Source organism: Plecotus auritus (assembly GCF_963455305.1).
Source record: "Plecotus auritus genome assembly, chromosome: 9".
Classification (NCBI taxonomy): domain Eukaryota; kingdom Metazoa; phylum Chordata; class Mammalia; order Chiroptera; family Vespertilionidae; genus Plecotus; species Plecotus auritus.
Window position 1 is genome coordinate 94388831 of NC_137783.1, and position 18202 is coordinate 94407032.

The window sequence follows — 18202 nt, forward strand, 5'->3', positions numbered from 1 at the left end:
TTACTATCATCTCAGTTTCCAGAGGAGGAAACAGAGACTCAGTTAAGTTTCTGTTTTAACTTCACATCGCTAGAGAGACCTGGCACAAGTTGTGGAGCTAAGATTTGAATTCAAATTTAAAAAAAAAAAAAACTCTGCCTTTTGTTCTTTTTCTATTTCTCACTTGGTAGTCACTAGCCCATCAAAATGCAAGACATGGCATGCCAGAGATTGCAGTCTTCGCAGACTCTTTCACCTGCTCCCCAGATGCCTGCTAGCCAGGCTATTTTCTCATTGAGAAATTATTAAGCTGTATATCAGTAATAATGGTGGAAGGAAATTATTTTTTCATACTCCCAAACAATATTATTGCATAGATGTTTACTAAAATATAGCATTTCCTTACTCTAATTTGATTTTGGAATAGGGCTTTATGCTTTGAAAATGTGCAGTCTTAACATTTTTATAGCACTTGATTTGATTCACATTTGCTTTGCTGAGGACTTTCTGCAAATGGAATGACTACCTGAGAATAAATGAGCTCTCCAACACTTGGAATAGTTAAACAATGGATAGATAGCCACTTAGTTATGTTATAGAAAGGAGACATGCTTCATATCTAGAATTAGGTTTAAGTAGACCAGCGGTCTCTCCCCATAAGCTTTATTGAGGTTAACTTTGACTTGTTGCATACAGATTAGGGGAAAATTGATATGGATAATGAATATGTTGTAGATAGTAAAAGAAATATTTTTAAATTTGATCACTGGTAATTTATATGGAGTAGAGTGGGTAAATCAGAATAAGATCAAGAATTTTGGACTAAAATGGACATTGCCTTCATGGTTCTGTGAAAGCACTTAACCTCTATGACCCTCACTTTCTCATCAATAAGTTGGGAATTATAATAATTACCTCTTGCAGAGTAATTCCTACAAAGTCTGATACTTGCCATATATTAGGCATAATATTGGTATATGACCACCATAATTATACATGACAAATAATAAACCATGGAAAGAAACCATATTGTTTACGCACTTCGATTTTCTCAAGCATTAACTCTTTCACAAAACCAAATTCCACTTAACTTCTTCCTGGGTGCCCAGTTAGACAGGGCTGGTTTAGTGAGTGTGCGACCTGTGCAGTTTCACTGGACACCACGCTCAGAGCGCCCGGTGCTTGGTTTAATGCTCTGCTGTCACTGACCTAAATTTTTTAAGTAATTTTATTTTTGACCTAATTTTTATAAGTGAAGTCCAGTGGGACAATAGAGCATGCACATTAGCAGGGGAGCTTCACACAATACGCAGGGCCACTGTTTCTTGCTGGCTTATTTGCATGCAGTGTTTGCAATACGTCTAGAGCACAGAATTCTGGTGCAACCATCATGTGTGGTGTGTTTGGTGAGACTCAAAGTGAGTACAAGGCCATTGTGTCATACCTATGACTAAATAAATGATGTCACTTACAGTCTTCAGAGTCCCCTTGAACTTGCTTTGAAGGCAGAGGCAATCATGTTCTAAAAAATACAAATGGCTAAGAAACGCTATCCTAGCCTATCTTACTCATGTTACTGTCCCACGTTAGCCAACCATATACACTGAAATTGATGGCATAGAAGGAAAGCAAAAAATAGGATAAACCATAGTTTCTTTTCCTTTCAGCCTTCCTTGCTCAACAGTAAGCTAATGGAAGAGAATGTTAGAAGAATGTAACCAGAAGGAAAATTAAAATAGTTGAGTTCATTTTGGGCAATGTTTCCAGTCTTCTGGTGAGAACAAATATGCATACATATACAACAAAAAACAACTTGTGAATTTTAGTGATTCCACATACAAATTACTCATATCTGTATCAAAAGCTGGCATTATATAAGTAATAATGAATGGCAAAATTCATGCAAATAATTTAAATTTTTAATTTAGAAAGTCATAAAAAAAAACCCAAAAACACACCATGACAAATTGAGAGAGAAATCTTAGAAGAAAGGTAAAATCTTTCTATTTTAGTTTCAACAGTACTTTTGTCCTGCTTGGACAAGGGTCCCTACATTTTCATTTTTAATTGGGTCCTGTTCATTAATTAATCAGTCCTGTGGCTAGAATGCATTTCTCAATCTTGGTTGTAGTTAGGTATAAGTATGCTACTGAGTTCTAGCTAATATATATGATGTGTGTCATTTCCAGATTCATTACACTATTGTATACATGAAACTTTTTCCACAACTGGCATATCAAAGTTTGAGATGAGCTAGGAAAGAGTGTAGTAGTATATAGTAGAAGGTGGCAAATTATTATCTATGTGCCTGGATTTTTAAGTGGCTATATGGTAAAGAGTCCTCTAACGGATCTAGAAACTTTTATGACTGTATACACAGTATACATGAATAATAAATATATTCATTTCTGTCTTAGCCCATGTACAATGTTGGGTTTATGTGTTGGCTTATAGAAACTATCTGGTTTACAATGCTCTTGCCTTTCTCTAAACTGTTATACCATTTTTGCTCATATAATCAAGTTGGTAAGTACTACTTGAAATTTCTTATTGTTATTTGATTTTTATATTTATTTTCTCCCACATTAAAGTAGCTTAGGATTAGAGAGAATATCCCTTTGGTACTTACTATCCTTGCTCACTATCCCATCATCATGCTGGTCTACTATATTGATGACATAAATTTGATATAACTTGGTAAGTAGGAAGTAGCAATCAGTATGAATTCCCATGTAAGGCACAGAATGTGGATGATACCTAATAATGTTTCAGGGGCCTGCACAGTGATGAAGTGGTCTGAGGTAAATCAGACATCATTTTCAAGACAGTATATTCATCCTGCTCCTAGAGTGCACTATGCTAAGTGAAATAAGTCTGACACAGAGAGACAAATACATTCTGATTTCACTTATATGTTTAATCTAAAAAAACAAAATAACTGAACAAAACAGAAACAAACTCATAGATACAGAGAAGAAATTTTTGGTCACCAAATGGGAGGTAGGCTGGGGGTATGGGTGAAAAAGATGAAAGGGGTTAAAAATTATAATTTGTCAGTTATAAAAATAGTCTTGGGGACATAAAGTGCAGCATAAGGAATATAGTCAATAATATTATAATAACTATGTATGGTGTCAGATGGTTACTAGACTTACTAGGGTGATTATTTCATAAGGTATGTATATGTCTAATCACTGTGTTGTACACCTGAAGCTAATATGTTATGACAACTCTAATTTGAAAATAAAATTTTAAAATATTTGATATTTGGATGCTAAATAAGAAGTATTGATCCTGTACCTTCAATCATTAGGAATGAAGTATAGAAGCTTATAGCATTTTTTGATTTTAGAGAAAAAAATGCATACCACATTTAAAAATACTGTTCCAACCTATTTTTAAAGTTCATCAGAAGGCTTACAGTTTGAGTGAGTCCCAGAGCAAGAGATGGCTTTACTGTAGGGTAAGGCTATGATAAGAGGAGCTCTGCCTTTTAGACCGTAAGATGTAGTAGATCCAGTGGAGCTAAAGGCATCTGCCTTAGATAAGAAAGATGAGTGGAATCTCTGCAAGGCCTGAGTAGAAAATCACTGCACAGCCTAATAATATTGTAAAGCAAGGCCATATCATCTATGGCAAGAGCTAATCACTGTTCATAAGGTCGTTCTTGTTGTGCTCTCGTGTGTGGATGGAGACTAAGTGCTTGACCATGGGACATTAAGTGACTATGTAGCTGGAGTTGCCTGTTAAGAGTATTTTCAGACCCAATAAGTCATAAGTTTGGAAAGGCAGAATAGTAATCTATTACCTAATGGAAATGGTAATTAGGAATCAGGACTGAGTGGGACTGGAGGGCATGATAATTTACCTGAGTAGGTAGCGCAGAATCCCAAATTACCAACATTTATTGCTCTGACATCTCTCCCTCAGCTCACACCTCTAGCCTGGTGATAGGCTTTCTATTGCATGATGAAAAATATAAAACATGGGTTTTCTACATTATTACTCTGGGACTTAAGGACAGGGGAACTGCTGTAACTACATTGATCCTCATACTTCTTGCTGTGTCTTGGATAATAAAGTTCTTTGTCTCTGGTCTAGGAGTTTCATATCTTCTGCCTATATATATGAAACAGCAGCAGTGGTCAAATCAAATACCAGATCCAACATATATATAATGTATATATGTGCATTCAGAACTTGCATATATGTGTAATATGTATTAATATATTTGTATCCTATATAATAAAAGGCTAATATGCAAATAGACCAAATGTTGGAATAACTGAATAACCGGTCACTATGACGTGAGCTGACAACCAGGGCATGCACGTGGAACATAATGGGAGTCGGCAGCAGGTGGCAGAGCGCGGAACATGGCGGGCATCGGTGGAGCTGGTGAGCGGGGGTGCCAGACCAAGGCGGGGTGCTGGTCGCTGTCACTGGGTTGAGCCTCTGGAGGTTACTGAAAATTCTTTGCTCTCATGCGCCACGGTCCTGCCCAGTGCTTGCAGCTGCTGCTGGCACCCACCCTACTCACAACTGCTGCTGGCACTGGAGCCGCCGCTTGCACCAGCTGCCGGTTCCCAGCACCAGCTCCGATCGCTAGGTGCCATCAGTGGGTGTGAGTGGTGGCTGCTGACCCTGATCGCCCCTCAGGGCTTCTGCACCTCCCCCTGCTCCTGAGGGGCGATCAGGACAGCAGCTGCTGCTCACACCCACTGACAGCACCGTCCCCACTTGCACCTGCTGCTGGTACCAGCCCCAATCGCTCTGCGCCATCAGTGGGTGCAAATGGGGCCGGCGCCATCAGCGCATGGGAGCTGCAGTGGCGGGAGCAGGGCTTCTGGCAGACAGGGGTCTGAGGGCCAAGGTTGGAGGGGCTGGGTGGGGTCATGGAAGATGCACCGAGACCCGCCCTTGTGCCCACCACAGCCTCGTGGCCCACAGTTCCTTTTAAGGTGCACCAATTCGTGCACTGGGCCCCTAGTATGTTTATAAACAGATTGGATGGCCATATCACAAGTAATAACTTCCTTTTTTAAAACTTATTTTCCATATTTTACAATTGACATATTATTTGTAATCAAAACTAAAGCAATAAATATACTTTTAAAGCTAAAAACAAAACAAAATAAAACATTGGCATGGTTCATGACTAGATTAGCATAATTTGGTAGTATGAGTTAATGTTCTGCTCTACAACTCCATTGAGAGGCAAAAGGCAATGGTGAAGGGAAATCCTCCTAGTGAGCAGAGGTTTACTGAGTTCCTGGTCATCAGCTTTCTGTGTAAGGTGGTCAGAGGTAAAGTTAATGATATACGTATTCCTGGGAAGTGGCCAATGGCTCCGCTGGTTTGTCAAAAGATTAGAGGGAACTCAGATATTGGAAAATAGGAGTCATGCAGGTCTGGGAAAGAGGCGAGTGGGAAGATCTAGAAGAGTGGGAACATTAAGTGTGGATCTTTTGAGTTTCAGGACAGTACCCATAGGAGATGGTGGCAGACAGACTCTCAGTGGTCCCTGTCTCCTGTTAATCATGCCCTGGTAATCTCCTGCTCTTCATTTTGGGCTCTACCACTTACTACATCTCCTGCTGTTCATTGTGGGCTATGCTACTGATTACATCTTTCTGCTGTTTATTGTGGGCTATTCTGCCTGCTACATCTCCTGCTCTTCATCGTAGACTATACTACTTACTATATCTCCCGCTGTTCATTGTGGGCTATACTAGCTATGACATCTGGCCAATATATTGTGTCAAAGATGATACAATGCCACTTCCAGATTATATCACATAAGATAGTTAATTCCATCCTGCTAGCAGTTCCTCTCCTTCTTTCTACCTTACTGACTTTGATGAAGTAAACAACCACAGAGGGGAGGCCCATGTAGCAAGGAATTGAAGGCAATCTCTAACCAACAACATCAAGGAACTAAGTCCTGCCAATAACCACTTAGAAGCAGATCCTGCCCCAGCTGAGCCTTTAGATGAGCTCCCAGCCTTATACCTGTGGTAGCTCTATGGGATACTTGAAGTTGAGGACGCTCATAAGCAGTGCCTAGATACCTAACCTACAGAAGCTAAAATAATAAATGTGTATTGTTTTAAATTGCAAAGTTTTCAGGCAATTTGTAATGCAGCAATCAATAACTAATATAGAGAGAATACATAAAAGAAGAATTAACAAAATTAGGTGGATAAGATGACTCATCCAGGTAATGCCAGCCAGGCAATGCTGAACCTTCCATATGGTATTGTCCATAAAGGAGACCACATAGCCACTCAAGCCATCTGAGCTCAGAGTGCTGAAGTACATACTCATACCCTGCATCCAAGGTTTTTAAGTCAAAGACTATGAGCAATTTCTATAAAACTTAGGTAATAGCAAGACTAATTATTAAATATATCTCCTACTTATTATATTCATCCTTTGTTCCCTGTAACTTTGCTATTAAAATGTTTTGGCCTCTTAACTTTCACTGACAGATTGGCCCTATAATTGGAATTACTTTCCTAAAGGCATCACAGAATTGATATTGCCCCAATTTAATTAAGCAACTATGAAAACCCAGTAGCTCTAATTAAGGAGGAAAAGAAATACAACTATTTGGAAGGAAAGAATGTAGGAGAATGGAAAGAATGCATTTTTGTCATATTCATACAATCCTTTCTGGAATGCTGGGCTATTGATTTATTTTGCACAGTGAAGAGTAATACTAGTTCTTTTGTAGCCATTACCCTAAGTAAAACCCTTTTTAAACCACCTATATGTGCAGTTAGTATTTCTGATTTTGAGGATGGAGAATTTGACTCTCAAACCTCCATGTTAGAAGCCAAAGACTATCTATGTAATGCTAGAGCTGAAAACAAATGATAAGAATCTCATTCCTCATTGTATCTATCAGACACATTGCTTTTACCCTCTATTTGTTCACCACAAATTCCTATGGACCTAGGCACTGTACAAAATACACGACAGAATGGGAACCAGCTCCCAGTGACTAACCTTGTCAGCATGTAGAATCTATATTGTATAAATTTTAGAGATGATTTCCCTTATCATCTAGGTCCTCGAGCTATGTTTCTCATTTTTTTATTTCTTTGTACTTCTTAACAAGGAAAATAGCAGCCTCCACTACTTTTAGGAATAGAGTATTACAACTTACTTTTGAGAAGCAAACATTAATAGTGAACCTGGAACAAAGTTAAATTACCACTTGTTCTTTCAATGATGATTAATACCTATTCACAGAATACCATGCTAGGAACAAGTAAAACATGAAATCTTCACTAAAGAAAATATTAAACAAGTCAATAACAAGTATAATAGAAGATAGGAAGTTGCTCTGAAACAGAAGCTCTGGAAAGACAAATGAATTAGGGAACCATAGAATATGGAGCTAGAGAGCCTTGTGATGAGTAGTATCTGTATCTATATTGCCAGTGATGTGCTTTATTAGTATACTAGAGGCCCGGTGCATGAATTCATGCATGGGTAGGGTCCCTAGGCCTGGCCAGAGATCAGGGCCAATTGGGGCCTTCTGACTGATGGTCAGGGCCTTCCTTCCGGCTGCTGGCCAGGGCCTTCCTTCCTGCTGCTGGCTAGGACCTCCCTTCCTGCTGCCGGCTAGGACCTCCCTTCCCCAGCTGTGGGCTGCCGGCCAGGGCCTCCCTTCATTCCGCACCACCCCCTGCTGGTCAGCGCATGTCATAGTGAGCGATTGGTCTCCCAGTTGACCTCCTGTGGGGACAATTTGCATATTAGGCTTATATATATATATATATATTTTTTTTCTTTGTCTCAGCTCACATTTTGAATAAAAAATTGCCTACCAAGCAGAAAAATTTTCATGGTAGACTTAAATTAAGAAGAGAGATTGCCCAGATACCACTAAATTCTTCCTTCTTCTAATTCTTGAGTTCTGATGTTCTAATATCTGTTCTGTCATATGTACCACTATGAAAATGAAATGAAGTAAATAGATGGAGAAAGCCACTAAAATATGTATTATTAAACATACATATAAGTAAATGATTCTTTTTTAAAAAATGTATTTTTATTTATTTGAGAGAGGAAGAGAGAGGGAGAGGGAGAAACATAAATGATGAGAGAGAATCATCGATCGGCTTCCTCCTGCACAACCCACACTGGGGAGCCTGCAACCCAGGCATGTGCCCTGACCGGGAATTGAACCATGACTGCTTGGTTCATAGGTCGAGGTTCAACCACTGAGACATGCCAGACGGGCTGATTTTTTTTTAATCCTTACTTGAGGATATTTTTCCATTACTCTTTTAGAGAGAGTTGAAAAGAGAGGGAAAGACAGAGAGAAACATCAATGGGAGAGAAGCACATCAATTGGTTGCCTCCTGCACATGCCCCGACCATGGCCTGGGCCTGGAAGGGGCCTGCAACCAAGGTGTACTTGCCCTTGATCGGAATTGAACCCGGGACACCTTGGTCTGCAGGTCGATGCTCTATCCACTGAGCCAGACCAGGTAGGACAGAGCTGATTCTTTTTTAATGCTAACCTGATGAACCAGAAAATTTAGAATCATAAAATACTGATAAATCTCCATGAAAACATTCTGAAAATGTCCAACTACTCCCTCATTTGAAATGTGTTTTTTTGCTGTCAACTTTCCTAACCATTTCCCTAACATCAGAGTGTCATGAGGGTAGGGAAGAACCATTAATTTAAGCAACAAATATTGAGTGAGTGACTACTATGAGGCAGCAGCCAATCTAGTGGCTAGTAATAGAATGATGAACAAGACGTGCAGAGTTTGCATCCCATGTTTGCTGGTGCTGGTGGGTGGGAAAAGCAAGCAACAACTAACTAGACAAATGGACAAGATCATACAGATTACTAATCATAACTATGGCTCATACATTATTGTATTCCCTAGTACAATATCTACGATGTGGTAGGCACTCAGTGATTATCTGCTGATTAAAATATATAAATGCATATCTGGAAACTCATTTCATCCGAATTAAACACTCTCCTTTTTCCAACTGCTAATTCACTTAAGCGAATGTGTTTTGTCTCAAGCATGCATTTTGATAAAAGTTTTTTTTATTAATGCTGGACCAAAAGGAGTCACTGAAATGCAGCATTGGCAAAGCTAGTGGGGACCTCTTTGGGGCTCAGAAGCTTTGCGTCACATTTTAGCTCTCACTACAGCATCATCTCCTTTCTTTGAACTCAAGGTCTACTTTTTAAGCAGGTGATGTAATATGGTATTAATAATGAGTGAAGGGTATTATAAGCTTCTTTTGGGATAACTAATTCTGGATTGTTTGAACATCATTCAGGTCACTATGTAATCTCTCTAACACAAGCTTGCTGAAGATTCAATTCAACTAAGTAGACAACTTAGGTGATTTATTTGCTTAAATGCCTGCTAAGTAAGATTGTAAAAATAAAACCTTAAGGGAACTCTTGAGGGAATCAGATATTTTATAAGAATTTAAGTTTATTTTTTTAGGACTTAAGATTCTTGATAAAGAATGTAATTCTTTACAAAATCTCCATGGGCTCAAATAATTACTATTTTCTAAGACTCTATCTTAGTATAATACTGTAGAGTGTTAAAGAATAGACAGGTGAAACAAATGGTATTAAAAAAAAAAGGTGTATTCCCCCCCACTTCCTGTATACCATAATTTGGCTGTTTGCTTTATATAGAAGTAATAATTGACTATAAAGGATGATATGTATAACTTGATCTAGTATTGCTTAATTAACAGTTCAAAGATAATACAACATGAGGATAATTGAAAAAAATATCTTTTAGAAAGATAACATCCTATTGTTTATATTGTATACAGCTTTGTATATTTCAGTATACTCTGAATTCTGAGGGAGGAGGAAATAGAAAATCTATTGCACACAAGACTGGGAATCAGGTTACATCAGCTCTTCCAATAACAAACTATGTTGCCTTGCATAAATGAAAAGTTACTTACATTCTCTGATGCTTCTTTCCAAAGCTATAAATATGAATGTCAGAAATGGTGATATATACTTTCCTTCCAGTGCTAACACTGGATGATCTTTTTGATGCCTGATTTTAATGTTTTAATTGGGAAACTAGGCAAGAACCATTTTTTTAACATCCAAGTAAGAATTTCTGATAAATTAAACACAACATATTACTCATTGTGTGTCCTGTATTAACTATACTTAAAATATTTTGACTTAATTGAAGCTTTTCCTCCTCAAATGATATGCATGCAATTTGTCTTCTGGCTATTAAACAGCAATTTGAGTTAGAGACTTATCATTTTTTAAATCTCTATGAATTAATTATCATTCTGCTTAATTATTAGAAAGTAAGGATGAGATTTTTGCTGTAGCCCATGAAGGAGAAACTGATATGGGCCTTATCCCATTGTGAACAACTAGCACATTGGGCACCATCCATGTAACAACTGTGTTCAGGCATTGGACTAGAGAGAGGCTGGATAGGCTGTGTGACCTCTGAGAGAAGGGGGGCACATGAGGTATCCTAGGATTGCTTTGGCTCTCTGCCTGGAGCACATTATGGGCCATGACACAGGGAGGGAAAATCAAGCAGGCTATTGTGTCTTGCTGAGATGTGAAATGAAATTTTATTTAGATTTTACAGAAGAGAAGAGTGCTAGACTGGAAATCTTAGCAATGAAAAACATCCAAAATGCAGCAAAGAGGGAAAAAGAATGAAAACATTTTAAAAGAGCCCCTAGTGGACAATATCAAAGAGTTTAATTTTGCCACTGTGTAATTCAAATCTAAGGAGGAGGGGAACAGAAAAAAACATATTAAAAATAGTTGAAAAATTTTTCATATTTGAAGAAAACTATAAACAAACAAACAAACAAAAAATCCCAACAATTTCAGTGACATCCAAGCAGGATATATTCCAGAAAAATCAAACAAAGGCAAATGACATAGAGGACAAATAAGATAAAATTGTCTTCAGCCTTGCCATCAAAAACAATAGAAGCCAGAAAAAATAGAAAGACATTTTAAAGGCAATTAGCAACAACAAAAATGTTCAACCTAAAAATCTATATCCAGTGAAATTATATTTCAAAAAGGAAGGCAAAATAAAAAATTTTTTGATAACCAAAGCAGAGAGAATTTACATGGTATTCGTCATCATACAAAGCCTCTGACACTTTGCCAAACACCCACACTGGGAACAGTTTAAAGTATTTCAATAAGAAAACAGATAAATCTTAGGAGATGTTGCAAGAAATGTGTAGTGTTTAAAAGTTATTATATTCTCTGTTAAAATCTATTGTTTTAAGAATTTCTAAGAGCAATTAAAAAGGGAAACCATATATAAACTAAAAAAAAAGTTAAAGGAAGTTCTTCAGACAGATGGAAAACAACATACCAGACCGAAGCATAAATCTATAAAAAAAATTAAAAAGAACTATAAATGATAAATACTGGGGATTTTTTTCCTTATTTTTAAAAAGATAATTCACTGTTTACTGCAAAATAAGAATTATATACCAGAGGATTTATAACATAAGTGAAACAAGTTATGTGACAGTAACAATACAAAGGGCAGGAGGAGGGGGAAATTAACATTTTTATATTATATTTGTGAAGTGGCATAATATTTGATAAGTTTAGAATAAAAATGTAAACCCTATAACATCTGCTTTAAAATAAAAAGGACTCATGGCTAATAAAAAGTTTACCTATCCAAAAGAAGATAGATAACATTAAAAATAATAAAAATATAAAGGATAATGAAAAGCAAATAACCAGATTATAGTAAAAATCAAGCATGTCAATAATTACATTAACTATATATTATGGTCTAAACATAACATTTAAAAGCAGACATTAGATATCCTGGAGGGAATAATGGCGGCGGAATAGACAGACGTGTTCCGAGCCTTGTCCCGGAGCAGAAAGAAAGAACAGCTGAGGGTCGCACAAGGAGTGTTTGTTGGCTGGTTGGGAGACAGCTGAATTCCAGAAGGAGGTGGGGGACTGCTGAACGGGGTTCCCCTGACCTGGCAGCACCAACTGCGGCTGGGTCCCCTCCCGGAGCTGCGGGCTTGGACGCGGAGTCTGCGCCATCTTGATCTGGAAAGTGGAGCTTATCTGAAGCCTGAGAATCCACAACTGCGGCACCCCAGGAACAGCTGCGAGCCCCAGAACAACGCTCCCCAACTGGCGCAAGCACACGGGTTCAGAGGAGCTCTACACTCCACCACGGAAAGGTCAGATTTCGCCTGGGATAAGGTGAGGTCTCTGGTCCGGGCGGGAGAGAGGAACGCGCGTTTTGCGGGAGCTGGAGGACCAGGGAAGTCTGTGCCTAGAAAAATCCGTGGCTGTAGGGGCTGGCGTGATCTGTGATTGTGGAAAGGGGTCCTCAGAGCTGCTAAGAGAAGGGCACTCTAAAAAGCAACCCATTTTGATCTGAAGTGCAGGGACACCCTAAGAATTTCAGGCAGTCCAGACTTACGCGCAGCCCGTGCGCTCCCTGGGTGCCTGGGCTTACTCGCAGTCCTGGAGTTCGCACACTTGGGCTTTTTCCTCTTCAAATCCTTGCTTCTGATTACTAAGCCCAATACATAGGATCACCCAGTTGGGGACACCCTGGGAGACTGCAGGGGAAGGTTGTTTTTCTGGAACCTGGGGATCGGAGCGGGGAGTGACCATCAGAGAGTCAGCTCTGAGGCAGCCAACTCCCACAGGCTGGTGGCGAGTGCCACAGGGAAAGAAGGCTCTAACACTGCCTAGAGAGGCCATAGATAGACCCGGAAGTCAATCCAGAAACACTGCCACCCAGGGGCTGAATCACAAATTGACTCTTGTGTAATCAAAAATAAAGGAATACGAGAAATTAAGACACACCGCCTGCTTAAAATCAGGACTGGCTTACAACACCGAAGAGCAGTGGATCGCAGGGAACTGCAATACTGTCTGGACTGAGAAACAGGCGTGCCAAACAGAAAAACAGAGGAAGTGAATGACCTTCACTACTTCACATTTTATTTTTACCTTTTATTTTTTTATTTTCATTTTTTGCATCTTTTAATCAAGAAACTTTTTTTTCTCTTTTTTCATCACTTGATTTTACCTTTTTAATGATTACATTTTTATTTTCAATCCGTATTATCACTACTGCTATTTTATCTTTTTTTTTTAAAGTGTCATTTTATTTTCTCTTCATTTTATTTTGGGATTAGGGTTCTACATTCTATTTTTTATCTTTCCTTTAGCATCGTTTTACTCTATCTCAACTCTACCTTTAGGCCATCACTCTCTTCCTAACCTCCCCCTTTTCAGTGTCCTGTTTGTCTTACCCTTTTACTGCTTTAGATTTTCCCTATTCTTTCTGTTTACCCCTTGTTAAAATTTCACCCTACTTACATATCTAATCTCCAATCCCCTGCTCCAAGTCCACATACACCTCTCCCTTCACTGTCTGAGCTATCCATAAACTTGTCCTTCTCTCTGTCCTTTTGTTGTTGTTTGCTTGAATGTAGATTATATCCAATTTTTATGCTTTTTTGTGAGATTGTTTTGCTTATTCTTCTTTTGTTTATTTTTTTGTTTGTTTTGTGCTTCAGCTTTCCCTTGCCTCACTCCATATTAGTTGGTGTTGTAGTTTGTACTATTCCCCAGGCACTTGTTGCTGGCATTTGCTGGGATTAGTGATTGTTCTATTGGAGTTTTATCCCCAATATATATAGTCTGTTCCCCTTTCTCTCTTAGTCACTTTCTTGTCTCTCTTACTTTTTTTTTTTCTCCTTACTTTCCCTTTTCCCAATTTCATTTTCACACTCTTTTCTTTTTTTCTTTCTTTCTTTCTTTTTTCCTCTTCTTCTTTCTCTCCTATCACCTAATTTGCCTTTCTCTGGTGGTCACCTTTATTGGAGGTTATTAATATCGTGAATACATTCCTGTTCAGTGCCTTGTGAGTTGTACCTGGTAGTGCTGTATTTTGTGCCTTTAAATCAACCCAGGAGAGAGAGAACTACATAACCAGACACCCAGAGAAGAGAGACCATGGGGAGACAAAGAAGCAGCCCACATATGAAAGAAAAGCAGGCATCACCAGAAAAGGAAGTAAACGAAATGGAGGCAAGCAACCTTCCAGAAAAAGAATTCAGAGAAATGGTCATAAGGTGGCTGAAAAGAATGGAAGACAAATTCGACAATATGAGCAAGAACCAAGAGGAAATGAAGAAGAACCAAGAAGAAATGAAAAATGACATCGCTGCTGTAAAGAACTCAATAGAAAGCATCAAGAGTAGACTAGAAGAAGCAGAGGACCGCATCAGTGAGCTAGAAGACAAGATGGAAAAAAATACCCAAGTAGAGCAACTTCTAGAAAAAAAAATTAAAAGGCAGGAGGAGAGTCTAAGGGAACTTTGGGACAACACGAAACAAAACAACATCCGCATAATAGGGGTTCCAGAAGGAAAGGAAGCTGAGCAAGGAATAGAAAACCTCTTTGAAGAAATAATGACAGAAAATTTCCCAGATATAGGGAAGAAAAAACCCACACAAATCCAAGAAGCTCACAGAGTCCCAAGCAAAATGAACCCCAAAAGACCGACGCCAAGGCACATTATAATTAAATTGGCAAACACCAACGACAAAGTAAGAATCTTAAAAGCAGCAAGAGAGAGACAGAAAGTTACATACAAAGGAACCCCCATCAGACTAGCAACTGATTTCTCAACAGAAACTCATCAGGCCAGAAGAGAATGGAATGAAATATACAAAGTCATGCAAAGGAAGGGGCTGAATCCAAGAATACTGTACCCAGCAAGGCTGTCAATCAAAATTGAAGGTGAAATCAGGAGCTTCACAGACAAAAAAGGACTAAGGGAATTTATTACCACCAAACCAGCAATGCAAGAAATGCTAAAGGGTGTACTGTAAAAAAAAAAAAGAAAGAAAGAAAGAAAGAAAGAAAGAAAGAAAGAAAGAAAGAAAGAAAGAAAGAAAGAAACAGGAAGCGAAGAAGTAACACAGGGGTAAAGAATAGGAATGGCGACAAATAAGTACCTATCAATAATAACTTTAAATGTAAATGGATTAAATGCCCCAATCAAAAGACATAGGGTAACAGATTGGATAAGAAAACACGACCCATATATCTGCTGTCTACAAGAAACCCACCTCAGAAAAAAAGACGCACACAGACTGAGGGTGAAGGGATGGAAAAAGGTTTTCCAGGCAAATGGAACTGAAAAAAAAGCTGGGGTAGCAATACTTATTTCTGACAAATTAGATCTCAAACTGAAGGACATAACAAGAGATAAGGAAGGCCATTTCATAATACTAAAGGGAGCAATCCAACAAGAAGAAATAACTCTGGTAAACATATATGCACCCAATACAGGAGCACCCAAATACATAAAAAAACTCCTGGAGGATATCAAGGGAGAGATTGACAGCAATACAATCATAGTAGGAGACTTTAATACCCCACTATCACCATTGGACAAATCCTCTAAACAAAACATCAGCAAAGAAACATCAATCCTAAATGACTCACTAGACCAGATGGAATTAATTGACATCTTCAGAACATTTCACCCCAAAGCCACAGAATATACATTCTTCTCAAGCGCACATGGGTCATTTTCAAAGATAGACCATATGTTGGGACATAGGCAAAGTCTCTTCAAATTCAAGAAGATAGAAATCATATCAAGCATCTTCTCAGACCACAGTGGCATAAAACTGGAAATCAACTACAATAAAAACAACCCAAAGAAATCAAACACATGGAGACTAAACAGCATGCTATTAAACCATGACTGGGTTACCAGAGAGATCAAAGAAGAAATAAAAAACATCATGACAACAAATGACAATGAAAACACTACAATCCAAAATCTATGGGACACAGCGAAAGCAGTCTTGAGAGGGAAGTTCATAGCTCTACAAGCCTACTGCAAAAAACAAGAAACAGGGTTAATAAATTACCTAACCCAACAACTCAAAGAGTTAGAAAAAGAGCAACAAGAAAAGCCCAGTGTAAGCAGAAGGAAGGAAATAATAAAGATCAGAGCACAGATAAACGACATAGAGACCAAAGAAACAATACAAAAGATCAACAAAACCAAGAGCTGGTTCTTTGAAAGGATAAACAAGATTGATGAACCTCTAGCCAGGCTCACCAAGAAGCAAAGGGAGAGGACCCAAATAAACAAGATCAGAAATGAAAGAGGTGAAATAACAACAGATCCCACCGAAATACAAAGGATTGTTAAAAAATACTACGAACAACTCTATTCCAACAAACTGGACAACCTGGAGGAAATGACATATTCCTAGAAAAATATAACCTTCCAAAACTCAATCAGGAAGAATCTAAACAGCTCAACATGCCAGTAACTATGGAAGAAATTGAAGCAGTCATCAAAGAGCTTCCGGCAAACAAAAGCCCGGGGCCAGACGGCTTCACAGGAGAGTTCTACCAAACATTCAAGGAAGAACTAAAACCTATCCTCCTCAGACTATTCCAAAAAATTCAAGAGGAAGGAACACTTCCCAGCTCCTTCTATGAAGCCAGCATCACCCTAATACCAAAACCAGATAAAGACAACACAATGAAGGAGAATTACAGGCCAATATCCCTCATGAACGTAGATGCCAAAATCCTCAATAAAATTCTAGCAAATAGGATCCTGCAGTACATCAGAAAGATCATACACCATGACCAAGTAGGATTTATCCCAGGAATGCAAGGATGGTTCAATATCCGCAAATCAATAAATGTGATACATCACATAAACAAATTGAGAGATAAAAATCACATAGTCATATCAATTGATGCAGAAAAAGCATTTGACAAAATCCAACACCCTTTCTTGATAAAAACTCTCAACAAGGTGGGAATAGAAGGATCATACCTCAACATCATAAAAGCTATATATGATAAACCCACAGCTAACATCATACTCAATGGGCAAAAACTAAAACCATTTCCCCTAAGAACAGGAACAAGACAGGGATGCCCACTCTCACCACTCCTGTTTGACATAGTACTGGAAGTATTAGCCATTGCAATTAGACAAGAAGAAGAAATAAAAGGCATCCAAATTGGAAAAGAAGAAGTAAAGCTGTCCTTATTTGCAGATGACATGATATTGTACATAAAAAACCCGAAAGACTCCATCAAAAAACTAACAGACTTAATAAATGAATTCGGCAATGTAGCAGGATACAAAATTAACACCAAGAAATCTATGGCATTTCTATACACCAACAATGAACTTACAGAAAGAGAGACTAAAAAAGCAATCCCATTTTCCATCGCACCAAAAAAATTAAGATACTTAGGAATAAACCTAACCAAGGAGGTAAAAGACCTATATGCGGAAAACTACAGGACACTGAAAAAAGAGATAGAGGAAGATGTAAACAGATGGAAGAACATACCATGTTCATGGATTGGTAGAATCAACATCATTAAAATGTCCATACTACCCAAAGCAATCTATAGATTCAATGCACTCCCCATTAAAATACCAACGGCGTATTTCACAGACCTAGAAAGAACTCTCCAAAAATTCATCTGGAATAAAAAAAGACCCCGAATAGCCACAGCAATCCTGAGAAAGAAGAATAAAGTAGGAGGGATCTCAATACCAGATTTCAAGCTGTATTACAAAGCCACTGTCATCAAAACAGCCTGGTACTGGCACAAGAACAGACATATAGATCAATGGAACAGAATAGAGAATCCAGATATCGACCCAAACCAATATGCACATTTAATATTTGACAAAGGAGGCATGAGCATACAATGGAGTCAAGACAGTCTCTTTAATAAATGGTGTTGGGAAAATTGGACAGATACATGCAAAAAAATGAAACTAGATCACCAACTTACACCATACACAAAAATAAACTCAAAATGGGTACAGGACTTAAATATAAGACGGGAAACCATAAAAATACTAGAGGAATCCACAGGCAGCAAAATCTCAGACATATGCCAAAAGAACTTTTTCAGTGATACTGCCCCTAGGGCAATGGAAGCCAAACAGAAAATAAACAAATGGGACTACATCAAAATAAAAAGCTTTTGCACAGCAAAAGAAACCATCAACAAAACAACAAGAAACCCCACTGTATGGGAGAACATATTTGCAAATGGTATCACTGATAAAGGTTTAATTTCCAACATCTACAGGCAGCTTATACAACTTAATAAAAGGAAGATAAATGATCCAA